Below are 6,328 nucleotides of genomic sequence, written 5' to 3'. Positions count from 1 at the left end.
ATCCATGCTAGAATTGTATTGATAGGAAACTCAGATACATGACAACACCATGTCCCTAGTAAGCCTCTAGTTGACTAGCTCGTTGATCGATAGATGGTTACGTTTCCTGACCATGGACATTGGATGTCGTTGATGACGGGATCACATCATTAGGAGAATGATGTGATGGACAAGACCCAATCCTAAACCTAGCACAAGATCGTGTAGTTCGTATGCTAAAGCTTTTCTAATGTCAAGTATCATTTCCTTAGACCATGAGATTGTGCAACTCCCGGATACCGTAGGAATGCTTTGGGTGTACCAAACGTCACAATGTAACTGGGTGGCTATAAAGGTGCACTGCGGGTATCTCCGAAAGTGTCTGTTGGGTTGGCACGAATCGAGACTGGGATTTGTCACTCCGTGTAACAGAGAGGTATCTCTGGGCCCACTCGGTAGGACATCATCATAATGTGCACAATGTGACCAAGGAGTTGATCATGGGATGATGTGTTACGGAATGAGTAAAGAGACTTGCTAGTAACGAGATTGAACGAGGTATCAGGATACCGATGATCGAATCTCGGGCAAGTATCATACCGATAGACAAAGGGAATTGTATACGGGTTGACTGAATCCTTGACATCATGGTTCATCCGATGAGATCATCGTGGAACATGTGGGAGCCAACATGGGTATCCAGATCCTGCTGTTGGTTATTGACCAAAGAGATGTCTCGGTCATGTCTGCATGGTTCCCGAACCCATAGGGTCTACACACTTAAGGTTCGATGACGCTAGGGTTATTAGGAAGACTTGTATGTGATTACCGAATGTTGTTCGGAGTCCCGGATGAGATCCCGGACGTCACAAGGAGTTCCGGAATGTTCCGGAGGTAAAGATTTATATATGGAAAGTTATTGTTCAGGTTCCAGGAAAAGTTCAGTTTTTCCGGTATTGTACCGGGAAGCTTCTGGAAGGTTCCGGAGGATTCCGGAGGGGTCCGGAGGTCCGGAAAATGTTCCACCACGTCCAATACAGCAGCATGGGCTGTAGGGGGGCTCCCTAGCCTTAATGGGCCAGGGGCACCAGCCCCCCCAAGGCCCATGCGCATGGGAGAGGGGAAACCCTAAGGGGGAGGGCCTCCACTTGACTTGGGAGGCACTCCTCCCCCCCTTGGTCGCCGCCCCCAACCCTAGATGGGATCTAGGGGGGCCGGCCCCCTCTCTCCCCACCTATAAATAGTGGAGGGGTGGGAGGGCGGCCATACCCTTGCACCTGGCGCAGCCCCTCCCCTCCAATACCTCTCCTCCTCCGCGTGAGCTTGGCGAAGCCCTGCCGGAGAACTGCCACTCCATCACCACCATGCCGTCGTGCTGCTGTTGGACTCTCTTCCTCAACCTCTCCCTCCTCCTTGCTGGATCAAGGCGCGGGAGACGTCTCCGTTCCGTACGTGTGTTGAACGCGGAGGTGCCGTCCGTTCGGCGCTAGGATCATCGGTGATTTGGATCACGACGAGTACGACTCCATCAACCCCGTTCTCTTGAACGCTTCCGCTTAGAGATCTTCAAGGGTATGAAGATCAACTCCCTCTCTCTCGTTGCTAGTATCTCCTAGATTGATCTTGGTGACACGTAGTAAAATTTTGAATTATTGCTACGTTCCCCAACAGTAAATCCATATCAAACGGAGTCTAAACGGGATAAAAACTGACGGAGATTTTTTTGGAATATATGTGATTTTTCGGAAGAAAAATCCATACGAGACAATGCCCGAGGGGGCCACGAGGCAGGGGGCACGCCCCGGGGGGCAGGCACGCCCCTGACCCTCGTGGCCACCCCGTAAGGCGGTTGATGCCCTTCTTTCGCTGCAAGAAAACTAATATCCGGATAGAGATTGTGTTAATATTTCAGCCCAATCAGAGTTATGGATCTCTCGGAATATAAGAAACGGTGAAAGGGCAGAATCTGAGAACGCAGAAACAGAGAGAGACAGAGAGACAGATCCAATCTCGGAGGGGCTCTCTCCCTCCCATGCCATGGAGGCCATGGACCAGAGAGGAAACCCTTCTCCCATCTAGGGAGAAGGCCAAGGAAAAAGAAGAATAAGGGGGGCTCTCTCCCCCTCGCTTCCGGTGGCACCGGAGTGCCACCGGGGGCCATCATCATCACCGCAATCTTCACCAACAACTTCACCGCCGTCATCACCAACTCTTCCCCCCTCTATGCAGCGGTGTAACCCCTCTCTTACCCGCTATAATCTCTACTTAAACATGGTGCTCAACGCTATATATTATTTCCCAATGATGTATGTCTATCCTATGATGTTTGAGTAGATCCGTTTTGTCCTATGGGTTATTTGATGATCGTGATTGGTTTGAGTTGCATGTTTTATTATTGGTGCTGTCCTATGGTGCTCTCCGTGTCGCGCAAGCGTGAGGGATTTCCGCTATAGGGTTTGCAACATGTTCATGATTTGCTTATGGTGGGTGGCGTGAGTGATAGAAACACATACCTGAGTAAGTAGGTTGTTTGCGTATGGGATAAAGAGGACTTGATACTTTAATGCTATGGTTGGGTTTTACCTTAATGATCTTTAGTAGTTGCGGATGCTTGCTAGAGTTCCAATCATAAGTGCATATGATCCAAGTAGAGAAAGTATGTTAGCTTATGCCTCCCCCTCATATAAAATTGCAATAATGATTACCGGTCTAGTTATCGATTGCCTAGGGACAAATAACTTTATCGTAACAAAAAGCTCTCTACTAAAAATAATTTAGTTGTGTCTTTATCTAAACAACCCCCACTTTTTATTTATGTGCTCTTTATTATCTTACAAACCTATCCAACAACACCTACAAAATACTTCTAGTTTCATACTTGTTCTAGGTAAAGCGAACGTCAAGCATGCGTAGAGTTGTATCGGTGGTCGATAGAACTTGAGGGAATATTTGTTCTGCCTTTAGCTCCTCATTGGGTTCGACACTCTTACTTACCGAAAACTATTGCGATCCCCTATACTTGTGGGTTATCAAGACCTTTTTCTGGCGCCGTTTCCGGGGAGCAATAGCGCGGGGTGAATATTTTCGTGTGTGCTTGTTTACTTTATCACTAAGTAATTTTTATTTGATGTTCTTAGTTGTTTTCTATCTTTAGTTATGGGTAGGAAACACAAAATACCAAAAAAATTAGTTGTACCTACTGAACCAATGGTTGAAGAACCACTCAAAATCTATCACACTCCTAAAGCTTATTACTTGGATCATCTTCGATCCCTATGTGCTCGTGCTGAAACCCCAACTAGCTTAGTTGAGGGCAAATCTTTAGATGAGCATGCTTGTTATGTGCGACACCGCATATCTGAAAAAGGGAAATGTTTACTGGATCAAATTCATCATTTGCAATGCTATGCTTGGAATTTATGCGAAATATATGATTATAATTGTTGTTCTGAAGACCCTAAGAAACACCTTCCCTACCAATGTTTGTTTAGTGATAATGGAATCGTATCTTTGTATTATAAGGGTGTTTATAGTTACTATGATGTTCAACAAATTGAAGAATTTGTTGCTTCTAAGGGTTCTTACGAAATTGCTTCTTTGATTGAAAAGTATGATGCTACTCTTTACAAATCTAAATTTTTTGCCATACTTAAATATTGCTATGATAATTATGCTTCTAATGCCTATGTTGAACCATATATTGATGACTACTCCGCTTTCCAAGAAGAGACTAATATTTTGCAGGAGTCTATGGAAGAAGAAATTGATGAAACTGTGAGCTCATTGGATGAAAAAGATGATGAGGAGAGCGAAGAACAAAAGGAGGAAGAGCGGATTAGCTATCCGTGCCCACCTTCTAATGAGAGTAACTCTTCAACTCATACATTGTTTAATTTCCCTTCGTGCTTACCGAAGGATGATTTCTATGATGACTATTATGATCCCTTTGATTCTCTTGAAACATCCCTTTTTGATGATGCTTGCTATGCTTGTGGCCAAGATGCCAATATAAATTATGCCCATGGAGATGAACTTCCTATAGTTCCTTATGTTAAACATGAAATTGTTGCTATTGCACCCACGCATGATAGTCCTATTATCTTTTTGAATTCTCCCAACTACACTATATCGGAGAAGTTTGCACTTATTAAGGATTATATTGATGGGTTGCATTTTACTATTACACATGATGATTTTGATGAATATAATATGCATGTGTTTGCTTCTCCTACTGGCAATTATTATGAGAGGAACTATATCTCCACCTCTATGTTTCCAATACAATAAAATTGTAAGAAACTGTTTATACTATGCATTGGCCTTTACTATGTGTGCATGAATTGTTCTTTTATGACATGCCGATGCATAGGAAGAGAGTTAGACTTTGTCGTTGCATGATATACGTTATTTTGTGCTCACTACTAAATGCCAAATCATTTCTAATTAAAATTGGCTTCGATATACCTTGGGATCCGGGTGGATCCATTACTTGAGCACTATATGCCTAGCTTAATGGCTTTAAAGAAAGCGCTGCCAGGGAGACAACCCGGAAGTTTTAAGAGTCATTTATTTCTTTTGTGTGCTTTTATAAAGTTTAAAAATAAAAATAATGTGCCAAGATTTGCCTTTAGGATGTTTACTTTGCTTGTTGGTTTGTACAATGCAGGACAAAAACTTTGGCTGTAGTGCGCGATTTTACATTTTTTACTGGAACGTCAAATGGTTCTGATTCTTTTTGCACTGTCTTTCTATACAATTTTTTATTTTTCCTAATTTTGGTAGAATTTTTCGAGTACCATAGGTATGGTGAATGTTCAGATTATTACAGACTGTTCTGTTTTAGACAGATTTTGTTTTTGATGCATAGTTTGCTTGTTTTGATGAAACTATCGATTTATATCAGTGGATTAAGCCATGTAAAAGTTATATTACAATAGATATAATGCAAAAACAAAATATGAATTGGTTTGAAACAATACTTAGAGTAGTGATTTGCTTTATTATGCTAACGGATCTTACCGAGCTTTCTGTTGAGTTCTTGTGTGGATGAAGTGTTCGATGATTGAGAAGGTCTCAATGTGAGAAGAAGGAAGAGAGTCAAGAGCTCAAGCTTGGGGATGCCCGAGGCACCCCAAGTAAATATTCAAGGAGACTCAAGCGTCTAAGCTTGGGGATGCTCCGGAAGGCATCCCCTCTTTCTTCAACAAGTATCGTTATGTTTTCGGATTCGTTTCGTTCATGCGATATGTGCAATCTTGGAGCGTCTTTTGCATTTAGTTTTCATTTTTCTTTTATGCACCATGCTGGTATGAAATAGTCCTTGGTTGATTTATAGAATGCTCATTGCACTTCACTTATATCTTTTGAGTATGGCTTTATAGAATGCTTCATGTGCTTCACTTATATCATTTGAAGTTTGGATTGCCTGTTTCTCTTTACGTAGAAAACCGCCATTTGTAGAATGCTCTTTGCTTCACTTATATTTGTTAGAGCATGGGCATATCTTTCGTAGAAAGAATTAAACTCTCTTGCTTCACTTATATCTATTTAGAGAGATGACAGGAACTGGTCATTCACATGGTTAGTCATAAAATCCTACATAAAACTTGTAGATCACTGAATATGATATGTTTGATTCCTTGCAATAGTTTTGCGATATAAAGATGGTGATATTAGAGTCATGCTAGTGGGTAGTTGTGGATTAGTAGAAATACTTGTGTTGAGGTTTGTGATTCCCATGCACGTATGGTGAACCGTTATGTGATGAAGTCGGAGCATGATTTATTTATTGATTGTCTTCCTTATGAGTGGCGGTCGGGGACGAGCGATGGTTTTTTCCTACCAATCTATCCCCCTAGGAGCATGCGTGTAGTACTTTGTTTCGATAGCTAATAGACTTTTGCAATAAGTATGTGAGTTCTTTATGACCAATGTTGAGTCAATGGATTATACGCACTCTCACCCTTCCACCATTGCTAGCCTCTCTAGTATGGCGCAACTTTCGCTGGTACCTTAAACCCACCATATACCTTCCTCAAAACGGCCACCATACCTACCTATCATGGAATTTCCATAGCCATTCCGAGATATATTGCCATGCAACTTCCATCATCATCATATACATGACTTGAGCATTTATTGTCATATTGCTTTGCATGATCGTAAGATAGCTAGCATGATGTTTTCATGGCTTGTCCGTTTTTTGATGTCATTGCTATGCTAGATCATTACACATCCTAGTACACCGCCGGAGGCATTCGTATAGAGTCATATCTTTGTTCTAGTTTCGAGTTGTAATATTGAGTTGTAAGTAAATAAAAGTGTGATGATCATCATTGTTAGAGCATTG

The sequence above is a fragment of the Triticum urartu genome, chromosome 3A (genome assembly GCF_056163025.1).
Source record: "Triticum urartu cultivar PI428250 chromosome 3A, HENAU_Tu73, whole genome shotgun sequence".
NCBI lineage: Eukaryota > Viridiplantae > Streptophyta > Magnoliopsida > Poales > Poaceae > Triticum > Triticum urartu.
Note: the sequence above shows the minus strand (reverse complement) of the source record.